Genomic DNA, 19207 nt, shown 5'->3' with positions numbered 1-19207 from the left:
ATTCTTTTTCCTCATTCAACTCCTCCTAGGTCCTCCTTACCTCCCTACCCACCCAACTTCATGTTTTCTCTCTCTCTCTCAAAAAAAACCCAAAAAAACCAAAACCCTGAAAATCAAAACAAGCAAACAATCAAAAATCCCAATAAGACAAAAAAATACCCCAAACAAGACAAAACAAAAAACACACAAAAAATATGGAACCTGTTTTGTGCTGGCCAGCTCCTGAGCATGGGTCCTGTCATGGGGTGTGGTTGCCATCCCCAGTGACATCCCGCTGGAGAACACTGGTTTTCCTTTCCTTGGCAGGTAGGTATCAACTGCAAATGTCTTCTTGGTCAGGGGTGGGACTGTGTCCACTTCCCCTTCTCAGCGCTGGGATTGTGTCTGGTTTGAACCTGTGCAGGCCCTGTGCATGCCGTCACAGTCTCTGAGGTCACATGTGCATCAGTCCTGTTGTGTCTGGAAGGCACTGTTTCCTCAGGGTCCTCCACTACCTCTGGCTCTTGCAATCTTTCTGCCTCTTCTTCTGCATAGATCCCTGAGGTTTGAGAGGAGGGCTCTGATGGAGACATCCCATTTAGGGCTGAGTGCTCCAAAGTCTCTCACTCTCTGCACATAGTCCAGTTGTGGGTCTCTGTGTTAGCTCTCATCTCCTACAAGAAGAAGATTTTCTGATGAGGGTTAAGTGATGCACTGATCTATGGGGACAGCGACATGTTACCAGGAGTCATTTTATTGCTGTGTTCCTTTAGTAGAATAACAGTAGTAGGTTTCCCCCCAGTGCCTGAGACCTACTTAGTCTTAGGTTCTTGGTGTTATTAGGAGTGTCAAGTATGGGTCTCATCTCTGGAGTGGGCCTTAAACACAATTTTAAAAGTGGTTGGTTACTACCACAACCTTTGTGCCACTCTTGCACTGGCATACATTGCGGGCAGGTCACTGTGGTAGGTCACAGGGTTTTGGGCTGGTGATATTGATGGTTACTCTTCCTGTAGCGGGCAGAGTACCTTACATCACATGAACATTAGTTAGTAGGGGCGGAGCTTCTAGTTAGACACTAGCTCAACTTCTATGTCTTTGTGATGACGTAAATAAGTATTGTCTTCAGCAATAGGGCTCTACCATCAGTGTGTGGAGAACATCCAACAGTCTTGGCAGCAGTCTGAGATGTTTGGGGTTTTCATGGCATACATTTGGCCAGTGAGTCAACAAGATACAATCATTCCTGGCACTAAAGGTTTTACTCCATGGCATAAAATGTCCGGTTGGGGCACTGACTCCACTATGATGTGGTAACTCCAATTAGATTCCTTTCATATAGGTATATATTTTAAGAAGCTTCTACAGTAGTAGGTTTCCATATGGCTTTTTGGGGAGGGCAGGATAGAGGAGGGAATGTGGGTAGGAACAAGCAACAGTAAAGGACTCTTGAGACCTTACTCTTCTAATTTCCTTGATCTGCATTCAGGTTTATGAACTAGGGCTGCGAGAGGCGCTGTCCAGGTGCTGAAAAAAACTGCATGCAACCAGAGGCTCTGGATTTGTTTCTGCAGAACACTGAGCTTCCCTCTCAGCCCTGAAATGATGCATGCTGGTGCTTTGTTGCTGTTGTTTTGAGACAGAGCCTTACTCTATAGGTCAGGCTGGCCATAAACTCAGCATGTAGCCAGTCTGGCCTAAAATCCATGACAATTTTGCCTCAGCCTCTCAAATGCTGGGATTACAAATGTAAGCCACAACACCCTGCTTTTCTTTTGTTTTTGAGACAGGGTTTCACTATGAACTGGAACTCCTTATGTAGACCAGGTTAGCCTCAAATTCATAGAGATCAGGCTGGGGGCTCCCTGAGTGCTGGAATTGTGGGTGTGCACCACCATGGCTGGCTGCTGTGTTCTTTAAAAAGAGAAAAAGAAAAGAAAAAAGAAGTAAAACAAAACACACACACATAAATCAAACATTTGTTTGTTTGGTCGGAGATATGTGTGTGTGGGGGGGCACGTGTGAGCCGTGGTGTGTGTGGGCATGTGTGAGCTGTGCTGTGTGTGGGCATGTGTGAGCCGTGGTGTGTGTGGGCATGTGCAAGCCGTGGCGTGTGTGGGCATGTGTGAGCCATGGTGTGTGTGGGCATGTGTGAGCTGTGGCATGTGTGGGCATGTGTGAGCCGTGGTGTGTGCGGAGGTTAGAAGGCCCTTGAGGGTGCTGGTTCTCTCCTGCTGTGTTACTCCCAGGATGGAAACAGGTTGTCAGGTTTGGCAGCAGGTGTCTAAACCCACAGAGCCATCTCATTGGTCCTGCACTGGCTTTCTTGAACAGTGTTCTCCGTGACCACAGAAGCACACAAGTATGTGTATGGAAAATATGTGTTCGCTTATGTGACACATTGCATTACATAATAGAATTACAAATGGTGTGTATGAAGATCTAACTGTTCTCCATTTCTCATTCCTCCACAGTGTCTATTTTAGGATTAGAATCCAGACTCGAGGAGGAAATCACAAAGATTCATATTTAATATGCTTACTTAATAAACATGTAGCCGATTTTAAGATGAAAAATTTCATAATAAATAACTATATGTAACTATAAATATATATATGCACACATATATACACATATATGGACCCACCTTTTCCATTTCACAAAGTAGTTTTTTCTTTTGCTGAAAATGTAACCAAAGGTAAGTCTTTTGAAAGGCAAATTTGGATCTCTTTAGTAATAGTTTCCCAACTAAAGAAGAGTCACGGGGCTGGAGAGATGCTTTAATTAGTAAAGGGCTTCTGTGCAAGCCTGGGGACCTGAGTGTGGATTCCCAACACCCATGTAAAAGTTTGGTTATGGCAGCATGTTCCTGTAAGTAAACCTTGCTCTGGGAGGTGAGAAAGGTGACTCCCTGGGGCTCCTTGGCCACTTCAAGTCATTCTGTAGGTAGAGACTATGGTGGCAGAAGAATATTTTTGCTTCAGAACATTAGTAAATGTCCTACTGTGTCTCTGTGATAATGATCAAAAGTTGACAATACTGCCGGGCGGTGGTGGCACATGCCTTTAATCCCAGCACTCGGGAGGCAGAGGCAGGTGGATCAAGGCCAGCCTGGGCTACAGAGTGAGTTCCAGGAAAGGCACCAAAGCTACATAGAGAAACCCTGTCTCGAAAAACAAAAAAAAAAAAAAAAAAAAAAAAAAAGTTGGCAATACCTATGATGATTAATGTCAATTGTCAGATTGATAGATTTAGTCACCATGGAAACAAACCTCTGGGCATGTCTAGATATATCAGGGCATGATATAGAATTAAAGGCTCCACCTTTTGAAATTAAAATTCATTTGAAAGGGGAAAACCTAAACTGAAAACGCCCCTGGAGGCGTTCTTTGCTCAAAAACAGCGTCCAAGGAAAGTGTTTCCCCCGGGCAGCACACAGAGTGACAGAAACTGTGGTACAAGGTAGGCAAATGCCATCCAGAGGAGGCAGCAGAACTTGGCGATGTCATCCACGTGGTAATGGGTTTTCAGATATGAAAGACGCAAGATTGAGAGCATCATGGATTTTTCTGCCAGGGTTCGAGAAAACCCCCAAAGCCAGGCAATACGTGACCGGGTTAGAATCATTCAAGGACCATATTGTGAAGGTGTGAAGGACAGTGTGAAACCCAAGTTGCAAGCAGTGGAGACCTCAGGGTGTTGAAAAAGCAGAGAAATGCTGCAGCTGTGGAGTAGCACTGGCCCAAGAGAGAAGTTATGCCATGCTGCAGGTGGCAGAGATGGAGGGAAAGGACTACCTAAGTCTTTTGAAGCCAAGAGGAGTCCATCATGATTCCCAGATGCTTGATATGGAGCTGCAGGATTTGATGTTCACCCTGCTGGGTTTCAGTTTTGGTCTCATTATTCATTGCTAGGTTCCCACTATTCTGGTTTGAAATGGGAGTATTTATTTTGTACTATTATATATTGGAAGCATGTAATTTGCTATATTGTTATTAATATTATTATTATTATTATTATACAGAGATTCACAGTTAAGAGATCATGCTGTGTTTCAGATGAAACTTAGATTTAGGATCTTTAAATAGTGTTGAAACTGTTAAAGACTGTGAGATTTTTGAAGTTTGACTGAATGCATTCTGCTTTATAAGATGGCTAAGACAAGAGGTAGAAAGTTTTGGCTTACAAGTGGTGCGTTTGAAAGTCAAATGGGCAAGGGATGGAACTGGGATGGTTAAGCTTGACTGTCACCCCGGCAGTACATAGACTCATCAGGAACAAACCTTGGGCGTATCTGCGAGGGATTTCTAGATTGGGTTAATTGAGGTGGGAAGACCTATTTACATATGAGATGTACCATCCCCTAGGCTGGGTCCCTGGGCTGAATAAAAAGGAGAACATGAGCTGAGCATCTGAATTCCTCTCTCTCTGCTTCTGCCTGTGGATGTAACGTGGCCAGCTATCTCAAGTCCCTGTTGCCATGACTTCACGGATTTGTGAGCAAAAGTAATCTTCTCCTTAAGACGCTTTTGTCAGGTGTTTTATTGCAGTCGCGAGACAAGTAATTAATACAACACCCCAAGGAAAGGAGTCATCCAAAGCGCTGGCATACAGCTGAAGCTAATTCAATAGGGGCATACCCATGCTCTCTCTTAGATCAAACCTCTGTCCAACTGCTGCTGCTCGGCAAGTATGTGTTAGGTGTGTGGGGCCTCATGGGTATCATATGTGTACAAAAAGGGGCTCTTTCTAGTCTGTGAAAGTATAGTGAAATAGAGAAATTAAGTGGGGGTAAGTGACAAAGTATAAATAGTGAAATGTCACATAAAGGCACTGAGTGATGTTTGTCGTAAATGATTTGAGGAAAGTGAAGCAAATGTATTTTTTAGATTTATTTATTTTATGTATATGAGTGTTCTATCTGCATGTATGCCTGCAGCCACCATGTGGTTGCTGGGAATTGAACTCAGGACCTCTGGAAGAGCAGCTGGTTCTCTTAACCTCTGAGCCATTTCTCCAGTCCATGAAGTAAATTTATAATGGTGACATTATAATGATTATGTCACATAGACAATGATGTTTACTTGTGTTAGCATAGATGAGGTAAGGATATGATTACTTGTAGGTTGGCAAAATGTTTGAGGAAAAGGGGAGATATGGGATTCTCAGATAGGAGAGTTTAAAGTAGTTTGAGTAGGTGCCTGGAGAAATCTTATGAAAAAATCTCCTTAAAACTCTTACTTAGATCTTTTCAAAAACTTTTAGTGCTTTATTACATATATTAATTACATATAATTAATATATATTATATATAATAATGGATTTCATACATGTATCTAATTTATTTTTAATAATATTCATGTTCTTATTACCCTATTTCTATCCCTCTCACTTCTCAATGGTCTTATTCTTCCCAACTGGTCCTCTTCTATTTTCGTGTGGTTTTTTGTTTGTTTGTTTGTTTGTTTGTTTTTTGGTGAATCAGTGAGTTCAGTAGGGTTACTAACAGGAACATAGACTATGGAGTATTGACAGGGGTATGAACGACTTACCAGTAGCTACATCACTGAAGAGTTTGTATCTGTTCCAAATAATTTCAGAACACATTTTTTAGGGCATACAGTCAAAGAGCAATTACTAAAAGGGTTTATAGACAATGCTTTTCTTTCAGTATTCAGAAGATCTATAGACCATTTCTCCTCTGCGGATAGAAATATCTGGGAAGGGTCCAGAAAAAGTACCATGACCTTGTCTGAGATTTTAGAAGACAGAGGTTTCTAGTCAAGAGTCTATGTTGTCCTCAGAATGGTTTTGAGAGGTGAAAATTCCAACCTAGGCACTGATCTTTTTGGGGAAATAAATCTGCAGCACTTGCTTCAACATGGGGCTATTCCAGGAGCCAGGCAGAGATCATCTGGCTTTCAAAGACGGGAGGATATGATCTTTCTTCGTGCTTCTTTCACGTCCTTGTTCCTCAGAGTGTAGACGAGTGGATTGAGCAGCGGCGTGAAGACACAGTAGAAGAAGGAGAGGAACTTGGACTGAGTGTTGTTGCCTGGAGGCTGGAGGTACGTGTACATACCTGGTCCAGAGAACATGGTGACGACTAGCAAGTGGGAACTGCATGTTCCGAATGCTTTGCGCCTTCCCTCCCTCGGCTGAAGGTAACTTCAGCACAGCCCTGGCAATGAAGGTGTAAGAGATGAGCACTGTCAGAGGAGACACTATTCCAAAAGGAAGAGCTCCCAAGGCTAAGGACAGGTCATTTGTAGTGGTGTCACTACATGCCAGTTTAATCAAAGCAGGCACCTCACAGAAGAAGTGGTCTAGTGTATTTTCTGCACAAAGGGTGAGGTAAAGGGTGAGTGTACCTTGAACCAGAGAATTGGCCAGGCCACTGGCCCAGCATACAGCTGCCAGCCACACACACATGTCCAGAGAGGCATGATGAGAACATATCGGAGGGGACAGCAGATGGCAATATATTGATCAAAAGCCATGGCTGCCAGCAGGGCACATTCAGTGCAGCTGGTCCAATGGAAGAGGTAGGCCTGTGTCATGCAGCTTCAGGAGGCAATTGTCTTTTCTGGGCCCCAGAGATTGACTAGCAGTTGTGGGACAATGGTGCACGTGGCACAGAGGTCCAGCACAGAGAGGTTGTCTAGGAAGAAGTACATGGGTGTTTGGAGTCTAGGCCCCACCAGGGAGAGGAAGACAATAGAGCTGTTTCCTATCAGGGTGAAGATGTAGGAGACCAGAAGAACTCCAAAGAGGGGGATCTCCAGCCGTGGATGATCGGATTCACAGAGCTACTGTGAATGTGGTTCTCCAAACACCATTTTGAGGGTTAGCTTTTAATTCTTTTGAGTATGTGCTCAAAAGTAGAACTTCTGGATTTTATTATATTTTTTTTCTGCTGTATTCCAGAATCTTTGTACAATTTTACTTTCCCACCACAAGACGAATGTGCCGGGGAAACTCACATTCTGCCCTTCCATCTGCATTCCATATGCCTACATGGAAAAAGACACATTTTGAAGGTAAACAAGATGCTTCCTTTTTAATAAGCCCCAAGGCAACAGCTTTGAAACGCCCACTGTATTTGTGACACTGTATTAGTGAGATATTGTCCATAACAATTATATATATTGCTCAGTAGTTGATTTTCAAGTCCTGTTAGAGTGAAAATATCCAAGATCTGATGAAAATATCTACCCAAAGCCTGATCGAGTCGACTAGGATTCGTGTAAATTTTTCACTCTGCCTCTTTCTCCCCTATTCTTTCTTTCCTCCTTTTAAAATTAACCTCAGCATTCTTCTGTCCTTCAGCACAGTCAGCAAACCCGGTGCTGTGATTTCATCTGGAAAGGGCGACGCTTCCCTTTCATCTGGCATATCTCTTTCCCGACCATTTTCGAGGGAAAGGCTATTGAACACTTCCTTTAAGTGCAGGTAGGCGAGGAAGGGTAGCACATGCGCACAGCTCTGTGAACTCTTCCTACTGGAAGAGGTTATTAAATTGGTTATTAAACTGAGTTTATTTTTAGGAAGTCAGCTCTCATTTTTACCCCAAATTTTATCATGGCAACGTGAACTTGACACTAAATTCATTTCAGTACATTTCAATATATAATTTTGTTACATTAAATGCATTTATATTGTCATTTAGCTATTACCACCACCCACCTCTGGAGTCACTACTGCCATCAAACTCAATCAATACCAATTGAACAATACCTATCTTCCTGTCTACCACAGTCCCAGAACCCGTCATCAGCCGTTCTAGGTACTTTTTGTGTGATTCCAATTAGTCTAATTATCCCAGAGAAATTCCATTGTATTTGTAACTTCGTCATTGACTTACTTCACTCACACCATCTCATCCAGATTCATCTACGCTCTAGGCTAAGTCAGGACTTCCTACCTTTTACATCATGTAAAATCTACCAGTCTTTCTTTTCACAAGTGTCTGCTCTGCAGAGAAACGCCTAGCTGGACCCAGGAAGGAGGCCTGAGATGTCCCAGAGCAAGGCTCAGGAAGTTCCACAACATGGAATGGAAACCACAGACATGAGGAGGCCGGAGATGACCCAGAATAGTTCCTGACCCTAAGAGGAAGATTGAAGTTGAAGCCTCCAGCCCCGGTACCAGGCCAACAAAGGAAAATAATAGCTCAGCCCTCCAACTCAGTCCTCTCCTGAACATTGTAAATGCCTCTACTGAAGGAAGAGATAGGACTCAACCAGCCAGCTCCAGATGTATAAGCCCCAGTGCAGAAACAAGCAACATGAAACACCAAGATAACATGTCTTCTCCAAAAATTACTAACTCCACAGTAATGCTCCCAGTGAGAACGAAGTGGGAGAACTTCCAGATGAAGAACTCAAAAGAATGCTTGTAACTATGTGGTGATATATTGTGTGCCCTAATAAACTTGTCTGAGGATCAGAGGACAGAGCCAACCACTAGATTAGACATAGAGGCCAGGCAGTGGTGGCCAGTACTGAGAAGCACACATGCCTTTAATCCCAGGAAGTGACAGCAGGGCACAGAAAGGTATAAGGTATAAGGCATGAGGAAACAGGAACGAAGGCAGTTCAGCAGAGACCCTTTCGGGTGAGTACTCAGAGGCCTTCAAGTCTGAGGATTCATGGAAATAGGCTCGGCTGAGGAGTTGGCGAGGTGAGGTTGGCTGTGGCTTGCTCTGCTTCTCTGATCTTTCAGCTTTCACCCTGATATCTGGCTCTGGGTTTTTTGTTAAAAGACCATCTAAGATTAGAATAACATAACTATGTTCAAAACACAAAAAGAAGCCATGAAAGTACTCTAAGAGAACAAAAACAAAGCTGAATGGAATTTAAAAAATCAATCCTAAATCTAAAAATAGAGTCCAACAAAGAGAATTGCTGAAGTAAAATCAAGCTAAAATTATATATATATATATATATATATATATATATATATATATATATATATATATATATATATATATCAGAATAAACGAAAATCCTCACCAACAGGATAGGCCAGGTGGAGAACAGAGTGTCAAGAGAGCTTGATGACAAGGTAGATCAGCATCATTTGGCAAAGGTCAATGGTAAATGAAGGAAAATTAAGGTGGCACCAGGAATCAGATTCAACTTAAATCCTTTTCATCATGTATCCACATTAACCTATTTGAATAATCTTTAGAAATTCCAATCCTCTATCATTCTATCAGTCCATTCTATCATTCCATTATTTTTAAGGTCACATGAACCTTTCAAACCTCAACATATGACACTGGGGCTGATTCTGGTCTGGCTTCTTTTCCCACGAATGAATAGGTAGGTTATATATGGGGATACTCAGATTGGGATCTATAATTAACTTCCATAATATCAGCCTAATTCTTTCTCTAAACACCACCCCACATAAGTGCTCAGGTTAGGATGACCTAGTCTACCTCTTCATAGCAGTGACTGCTACCCAGATTGACTTGTAAGTAATATTTTTTTCTAAACTCTAAACTTCTTTTTCTTTCTTTCTCTTCCTACAACTACCCAGCACTATCGACTTAGCCTGGATTTTGATTTTTTTGAAGTTGTTTTCTGTATCACCATGAAATATATGTCAGAAATTTTATTTCATTGGCTTGCATATCCTAATACTTATTGTGTGATGACTTAATTTTCCTTGAATGGTTACTGTTCTGTTTTGGTCTGTTATGTATGCTTATGTTTTTAAGTTGACATTTGATTTACCCTGGTTTCTTAGAGTACACAAAATCCTACATCCTAAATTCTTGGATGTGAAAACTGAAGAAGGTCATAATTGGGTTGAAAAGCACAGCCTCCTAGATGTCCTTACATTGTTTTCCTTGATTTTAAAAAAAAATATCATTTCCTAAACTAGCCCACACTCAGTGAGTGAGAATGTTCTCTATGATCCATTGTGGGACTTGCTAGAGGATAGAGAAACTTATTATAGACAGAAGACCTTAGCTGGACACTCTTACTTACCTTGAGGTTGAAGAAGGAAGAGGTGCAGAGGGCGGAACCAGCCGTGAGAAGATTGAGGACTGGGTCTAAGAATTTGCTCTTAGACAATGAGGGCTTCAAGGAGTAGGAGGCAGACTAGGCAGAAGGCAGGAACGAGAGTGAATTTGACGACACTGGGGGTCTCCTGAGGTTTATCTCTGAGCTCTTCTGAGGCCTGAGTTGTCTCATGGAGATAATTAAGCCAGGGGCTGTGTTTGTACAGAGAAACGTTGGGGGGGGGGGATTTCTTTTCATTTATTTTCTTTAGAATCATCATTGCCCTGAAGAATACACCTGAGTAAGCTGCATGCAACAGGACTGAAAGTCTGTAGCCTCCTCACGTTGATGGGTTTTCCATCAACGAATGTGATTTGGAAAGTCTGATGTCCACTATAGTGAGGCTCTCTGGAGATATTTCTTGATAGTCACTATATCAGAAACATATTAGAAAGTTCTTTATTGGGTGCATTTTTATTTTGTCACCATAGGGGTAATTTTTTGGTATCTTGATGATATATTTTGTTTCACAGTTGTCCTGGATGGTATTTTTTATTTTGGGGCAACTTGACATAAGCTAGAATTGTATAAGGAGATGAACCTCAGCTGAGAAAATGCTTCCATCAGATTGCCTGGAGGCAAGTCTGTGGGAGCATTTTCTTTGTTAATGATTGGTGTGGCAGAACAAAGTCTATTGTGGGCCGTGCCATGTCTGGGCAGGTGGTTCTGGGTTGTATGTAAAGCAGGATGAGCAGGCCGTGAGGAGTAAGCCAGTAAGCCCCATTTATCTGTGGCTCCTGCATCAGTTTCTGCCTCCAGGCTCCTGTCTTGAGTTCCTGCCCTGACTTCCCTCTGTGATAGAGTGTGACTTGAGAGTTGTAAGAAGCAAGAAACTCTTTACTCCCCAAGTTTTTCATTTGTTTTGTTGGTTGTGTTTTTGTTTTGTTTTTGGTCATGGTATTTTATCACAGCAACAGAAACCTAAGAAAGATAGAAATTGGTACTAGAGGGCTGACTACTGCTGTGGCAGACCTGACCATGTTGTTTTGGGGGAGGATTGTGGAAGGAGTTTGGAACTTTGAGCTAGAAAAGCCAGTGAGGGTTCAGAGCTTAATGAGCTGTCATGGGAACTTGGGAGTTAATGAGAGCAGCACAGACAATGGAGACCTGGCTTGTGAAATTTCAGAGAGAAGCTTGAGAGTCCCTTAAAGATTCTATTAGCACCCTTTGATATTTTGAACTGAGAATCTGTGGTTTTGGTCGGCTATGGCTAAAGATTGTCTGTGATTTAAAAAGAGACCAGCATCATTTAGGCTAAATCTTCTGGGAAGGGTTTCTTCAGGGTCATCACACAGAAGTTGTGACCCACACAACAACATCTAGCATGATGAGATAACCATAAGGATGCAGTGGCAGCATGCACAGCTTGATGGTAACCAAGAGCCCTCTAGTTGGACTTAAGGCCACTCAACAAGAGGATAATCATACCTGATATTGGAAACCTAACCAACCACCCAGGACTAGTGAAGCCACTTTACTAGACCAGCACAGTCCTTAACTATATTCACAATATTTGTCCTTATACCCACAGATAAATGCAGTCTTCACCCATCAAGGAAACTTCTCTTTTCAACAGAAGGAGACCACTACAGAAAAACACAACCAATCAAAATGCAGAGGTGTGGAGCCCAAGTACCAATGGATACATCTACAAAATGACTCCCACACCTAAGGCTCAGGTACCATTGCAGAAGAAGGGCTGGAAAGATTGTAAGAGGGAGAGAATCTCGGAGCTTGCTGTGAGTCTTCTGCTAATGTCTGGAGCTAAACACATAAAGTCTCACCAGCCTGATCACTGAGACAGGAGCTGAACAAGGACACCAATAGACATGCCAGAGCAGACAGGGAAAAGCCCACGAGGCCTCAACCCCAGACAGAGAACTACAGGTAACTAAGGAATGCTTAGAGCGGGAGAAACAGTCTTCCCCAGGGAAGAGCATATTAATTGGTTATCTAACACCAAATGGTCAGCCCTGAAAGCATATATATAAGTAACATTTTTAAGGCTTATCACAAACAAGCAAATTCAATAAGATTTTTGGCCTATTTTTTAGATTGTGTAATGTATACAGGAATTATTTTATTTTATTTGTAAATCCACCAGAGGACAAAATACTTCACCAAATAATCTTGCGTATTGTAGAATCTGCTTATTTTATTTACTTTTATTAAAATATTTATTGACAGACAATAACCACACATTCTCATGGAATACAGTATGTTTTCATAAATGTATGTACTTTGTGTTGGTTTATTCAAGCTGAATAGGCTTGATTGAATCAATTTATGATTTAAAAAAATAATTACTTTAAAAAAATGTTGTGTTTTGCCTGCATGTATGTGTATGTACCACATGCATGCAGTGCTTCAGGAAGCCAGAAGAGGGCAGTGGAGTCCATGGAGCTGGAGTTACAGATGGTTGTGGGCTGCCATGAAGACCCCAGGAACAGAACACAGGTCCTCTGCAGGAGCAGTAAGTGCTCTTAACCTCTGAGCCACCTCTCCGTTCCAATTTATGATTTTTTCCATGATAATATTCAAAATCCTTTTTTTAATGATTTATTTATTTTTATTTTACGTGCATTGGTGTTTGGCCTGCACCAATGTCTGTGTGAGGGTGTTGGATCTCCTGAAACTGGAGTTACAGACAGTTGTGAACCGCCATGTAGGTGCTGAGAATTAGAACCCAAGTCCTCCGGAAGAGCAGCTGGCGCTCTTAACCACTGAGCCATCTCTCCAGCCCCCTCAAAATCCTTTTTAATAGCTGTTTTGAATTGTAGGTTGCACTGTTGCTGACCATACATCCTCTGTGTTCTAGAATATCAATACTCCTCCCTTAGCTCCAGCTGTAGCTACGTAGAGCGTCACGTTTCTTTCTTCTTCCCCAGTTTTCTCCTTTTTCTTCACTCTAGGAACCGCTGCTCATGAAGCCCACAAGCCCAGATTTTCGAACTTCCACATCTGAGTTGAATTATGTAGTTTCTGCCTCTCTCTGTGCCTGCCTCATTTCACTTTTGAGTAGAATTTCCAGTCACACCCATGCTGTTCTCTCCATGGCTGAAGAGTACCCCATTGTTTGTATCTGCCCCACGTTCTCCTCTACATTGATCCATCAATGGGCACCTTGTTTGATGGTGAATCTTGTTCATTGAAGGGAGTGCAGCAAGAAGCACCGGAGTATTGGTACTTTTGATGTACTTAGTTTCTTTTTGGTAAGTACAGAATAATGGGATTGCTATATTTTAAGGTACGGTACTTCCATTTAAATTTCCTTGGGAACATTTCCACAATTTCTATGTTTATTTACATTTCTACCAACAGTCTATGAGTGCTTCCTACTATAGTTTGGGTCTGAAATGTTCCCTAAAGTTTGTATACAGAGAGTTTTTTGTCCTCAATTCAGCAATATTCAGATGTGAGGTCTTGAAATCTGATTGGATCATTAGGACGATAACCCACCAATGGACTGAATGGATTTTAACTAACAATGAACCAGAATGGACTTTTAGGAAGTTTGGTCTTTGGAGGAACTGGTGTATCTGAAAGTATATGTTGTTCCTGGCCCCTCCTTTCTCGTTCTATTCCTCATTGTCATGAGGTAAGTGGCTTTGATCAAACATGCACTCTGCCAAAATGTTAAGAATCATTACAGGACCAAAGCAGTGTAGTCAATAACTGTGGACCAATCATCTCTCACTTTAGCGCCTTTTCATTGTGTTTTATAACGTGGATGAAAATCCATACAGCACATGCCCGTCTTCCCACCTTCATCGTTTTTGTCTGTTTGAGGACAGTCATTCTTCCTCTTACTGTGTAGCCCAAGTTGACCTGGAATCTTCTGAGTGTCTGGATTATAGGTAGGCATCATGTCCAGCCTTAGAGAGACATTTAAAGTACTTATTTAAATAAGAAGGTTTTCAGATGGAAAGTAAGTCTATGAGCCTGACTAGTTGGAAGATGAGAACCAGATTTGCTTATGGGCTTTGCTAGAGAAATTCCCCTAAAATTGAATATACCCAAATTATGTTTCCTGAGTTTGATAACAATGTAGTAACATATACTTGGTGCACAGTGGACCTTAAACTAATCAAGAGTATCTCTCTAATTCAACCCAAGCTTGACAACTTTTCACAATTTCTCTAAGCTCAGGCATCTGGTGATGACTCTCACTGTTGAGGAGGCTATTGTCTTACGTTCCAAACAATTAAGGACACAGTGTTTGCTTTTCTGTGTTTAGCTTATTTCACTTTACCTTGTGTTACCTAAATCCAGCCATGATGTCACAAATGGTAGAATTTCAGTTTTATGGGAGAATATTTACCCATTTTGTATCCTTACCACTTTTTCTTCTTCCCTCTATCCCTTGATGAATGCTTGCTGCCGACTGTGCTATTTTGAATAGTTTAGTAAAGAACAAGAGTGTGCAGGCATCTTTTCTACACATTGGTTTCTAACATTTTTGGCATGGTAAATAGAGCTGACTGTTGAGTAGAACGTGGCTTGGAGGGCCATCTCAAAGGTCTACATCATGAACTTTGCAAATGTTTGAGATGGTGAGTGGATTGTTTGAATCTTGTCATTCCACGTTATATGCAGAAGTCATAACATTACTTTCTATACCATAAATATCTAGATCTGCAATTACTATATATGAGATAAAATGTAAGAACCACATGGAATAACATGGCTTACTGGTTTCAACTGTGTCACTGAAAAGTGTGACTGAAGCTGATTGAAAAGTGAGCGAGTAGGCATCCTTTTCCCCCAATTCTTTTAGATGTCTAATTTAAAACATACAAAGATTACTCTCTTGCTGTCCTCTGCTCTGGTCATTTACTTCCATAAGATCATGGATCTGGAAAAGAAATAGATGGGGGGGTTGTTCTTTGTTATTTCTCTCTTTAGAGTTTCTCACTCACCTTGTTTAAATGTTGACTCTAAGCTTAGCTATTGCTGTTTATTTACTGTGCCAAGAAAAATCTCCTGTCATCCGGCTCTAGTGCACACACAGTCTAATAAATTCTAGTGTCTGTAACCATCATGACAACCTCACGGAGCCAATTTATTACAATACCTATGACATGCCCCATTTATCTGTTTTCTTTGATCTTCATGCTAGCTTGGGTGTTTTTGTGTGTGTGTGTGTGTGCTTTTGGAACATTCCAGCTATTTATTTCTTCACAAAATTCAAAAGCACTTCAAAAGCTCAGCTCAGCGCTTGCTTCTCACCCCACTTCAATTCCCAGCTTTCTGTAGAAGGAAGACTGCCTTGAGGGCACCGTTCTTCAACTCGCTGTGAATGCCCTTCAAGTTTAAAGCATTACAGAGGATGTGTGGACACTGTTCTGTGAAGCTACAATCCCTGTCTCTACAAGGACACCTTCTTTACCTCCCACCAGTTGTGTTGAAGCCCAAAGGTCTCTGCATATTTGTTTTAGGAGCTTTAGGATTGCGAGCAGAAAATTCTATATTATCTTTTTCAAGACCCTATGTTGAATCTCTGTGTATCTGGGGAGCAGTATTGTCTGTTTTGTGGGATGCAGAATGTAGATTTCAAAATTATAGGATGAGTAAAGTGATGGTAGAATTGAGCAAAATCACTCAACACTAAGGCATCAAGGTCGCTGTTTAACAAATGAACTGATTTTATTTTGGTAGCATCTAAGAACTATGTAAAATGTGAAGTTATAATTTTTAAGATTTATTTTTCATATATTCATGTATTTATTTGTGTGTGTGCGTGCGTGTGTGTGTGTGTGTGTGTGTGTGTGTGTGTGTGTGTATAAAACAAGAGTGCAGGGTGACTCTGGAAGAGCATCAAGTGCTTTTAACCATTGCGCCATTTCTCCAACCCCAGAGAGGTCATCATTTTTCACAGTGTAGAGATTTGTATAAAGATTTCACAAACCCAAATGAGGTTTTGAACACAAGCATATTCACATGTCAAACTTCAGACCATTATATATCACTTTGGTACATGTTGGTCACTGAGCCCCAGCTGAACCATACACTGGTGCCCCATCTTCTCATCCGTCCGTTATGGCTCACAGTGTCTCCTGATACACTGTTCAGTGTGCAAATAGTTCATTAAGGGATATGTCTTCTCATTCCTTTGTTATGGCTCACAGTGTCTCCTGATGCATTCATTGCTCAGTGTGCAAATAGTTCATTATGAGATACGTATCAACTTGAAGACTCCTTATTATCCCAGTGAGGGCTGCATATCTTGCCTTCTCTGGGGTGGGACTACTGTAGAGACAAATCCTGTTGAATATGTTCCACACTTCAGTATACAGCAGGCTGCAGCTCCAACAATGAGGGTGTGGGAGACCAGCTCCCACCTCTTCAAGGGTTCTTATGAGGAGGAGAGAGGGATAAGAAAATATTAGATAGAAAGATAGCAAAGAGGAGAAAGACAGAAACACAGGATAGCTTCGGGACGACCTGGTCAATACCCAACAGCCTTTTCCGTTTATTCAAAAGAGCTTTTTATAACAATGCCAAAGGGCAGGGCAAAAGACACCCCCCCCCATACACACACAAGATGAAAGCACACTGCACAGCCAAGTGTAGACCTTTCCAAACACCTGGTAACCACACCCGAGGTCAAATCATCCCCTTATGCAGCCCTGCTGGGTAAAGCAAGCTCAGGTTCTCAGACCCTGAGTAAGTTCTCACTAGGAAACCTCTGTGGGTCTCCACACGAGGGAAAGAGGCATTTCTGTGTAGTGTCTTCCTTTTCTCAGCTGTCATCACAAGTGCTACACACTTGGTAGTTTAAACAACGGGTGTTTATTCCTCATAATTCCGAAAACTAGGAAGTCCTGTTGGCTTGGGAGAAGTGGTTTATTTCCACAACTCTTCTTTCTGGTTTACATATTTTTACTATTTCAAAAAATTAGATAGATAGATAGATAGATAGATAGATAGATAGATAGATAGACAGATAGACAGATAGACAGATAGAGAGACAGATAGAGATAGATAGATATACAGACAGACAGATACCACAGATACCTTATCTTTCTTGCTTCTCTTTCTTCAAGGGTCTTAATCTAATTATGGAGAATATGCTGTCAGGATCTAATTACTTAATTAAGACTCACTTGCAAATGCCATCACACAGAGATGTGTGTTAGGTGGGAGAGAAGGAGGTAAATATTCAGTCCATAGCAGGTATCCAGAGCATAATCAAATTTTTTTCTAGATGAAGAGAGGTAAATCCAAAGAGAATTCTAGAAAATCCATTGACCTGTCCCAGCAGGTCATTCTTCAATGACAGGTCACTGGGAGGAAGGATCACGGGAGGAAAAGAGAAAGAAGATAGTTAAGCTGGGTTCAGGAGGTCTTACACAAGCTATATCTATGCCAAGCAAGCTTGTTAAGAAGTATAGAGTGTTATATACAGGCTTCAGGGTGGGGAATGGGACAGAATTAGCAGAAAACTATCATACAATGGAATGAAATCAGCAAGAAGCTAATTGTATTGTACAAAATAACACAATATTTTGTTAACAATATTGTACAAAAGGACCACAAGATATCTCAAGTGTGTCACAGACCAAGAGCATAGCTGCCTTGGGACTGATAACCAACACCTTTTAGGGGAGTGTATTAGGGTTTCTATTGCTGTGAAGAGACACCATGACCATGGCAAAATCTTATAAAGGAAAAACATTTAATGGCGTGGCTTATAGTTCAGAAGTTCAGTTCGTTATTATCATGGTGGAATATAGGGGCGTGCAGGCAGACATGGTGCTGGGGAGAGAGCTGAGAGTTCTACATCTTGCTCAGGCAACAGGAAGTGGTCTGGGACACTGGGCATGGCTTAAGCATAAATGAGACCTCAAAGCCCGCCTCCTCAGTGACACATTTCCTCCAACAAGGCCAAACCTATGCCAACAAAGCCATACCACCTAATAGTACCACTCCCTTTGGGGGCCATTTTCTTTCAAACCACCATAGAGAGACAAGTTGATTTCCCAGGATTCAAAGTCACAGCTTCACCAAGACCCTGGCCCCAAGCTATTACTGGCTTTGCCAAGGATGTTCATGACTTTAGTCAAGGAACTATGTTCCTTCTCCATACATCAAAGCCAAGAAAACTTTGGAACAATCTGGCTCTCAACAAACCACTCGTTCACTGAGATGAGTTGTGTCAAAATGCAATCTTCTCTTACTTACCTGTATCCATGTCTCCAGTCATGTTTATTTATATAAGTTTGTCATTGTGATTTTGTTTTGGTTTTTGGTTTTTTTTTTCAAGACAGAGTCTCACTATGTAGCTCAGGCTGTCCTGAACTCACCATGTAGACCAGGCTGGCCTTGAACTCACAGAGATCCACTTGACTCTGCCTCCCAAGTGCTGGAATTAAAGGCATGTGCTACTATGCCTGGCTGTCATTGTGATTCTTAAGTACAGCAGAATGGCCCTGAGACTATGAGGTGAGGTTTTGTACTTAGACATAAGTGTGTTCATTGTCATGCTCTGCAACCATCTCACTGGCTTTACTCTCTATTGGCTCCTTCTGTAATCAAGGCCCTCTATATGTACAATTTTATGTCTTGAGTAGTGATCAAAGGCCTTTACTGCTAGCAGGGACATTCAGTGCAGCCCAGTCAGCTGAAAATATAGACCTATGTAATGTAGCCCCAGACAGCACTTGTCTGGGTCCAACAGCTGCGGCACAATGGTACAAGTGAGACAGAGGTCCAGACAGAGAGGTTATCCAGGAAAAAGCACACTGGTGTCTGGAGTCTAGGATTCATGAGGGAGAGAAAAATAATGGAGGTGTTTCCCACTAAAGTAAAGATATAAGAGACCAGGACCATGGCAAAGAGGGACATCTCTAATGGATGATATGAGACGCCCAATAAGGCAAATGCATCGGGGAAACTCACATTTAGTCCTTCCGTTGATACCTGCATTATTTATGACTAAATGGAATCATATGGATTATTAGGATAAAGAAGACTTTTCCACTTTAATAACTCCATGGCAAAACCCTCAAAACTCCATATGTATTGGTGTGCTGGATAGTTTTATGTCAGCTTGACACAAGCCAAAGTCATCTGAGAGGAGGGAACCTCAATTAAGAAAATACCTCCAAAAGATTGGACTGTAGGCAAGCCTATAGGGCATTTTCTTAATT

General features: G+C 41.7%; 1 pseudogene; it reads right to left on the bottom strand.

Moving 5' to 3' along the window:
• Positions 1-5900: 5900 nt before the first annotated feature.
• Positions 5901-18983, bottom strand: LOC128122585 (olfactory receptor 2G3-like; annotated as a pseudogene).
• Positions 18984-19207: the final 224 nt, after the last annotated feature.

The sequence above is a fragment of the Peromyscus californicus genome, unplaced genomic scaffold (genome assembly GCF_007827085.1).
Source record: "Peromyscus californicus insignis strain IS unplaced genomic scaffold, ASM782708v3 Scaffold_3__1_contigs__length_106647218, whole genome shotgun sequence".
Lineage (NCBI taxonomy): Eukaryota > Metazoa > Chordata > Mammalia > Rodentia > Cricetidae > Peromyscus > Peromyscus californicus.
This window is presented reverse-complemented; position numbering and strand designations above follow the sequence as displayed.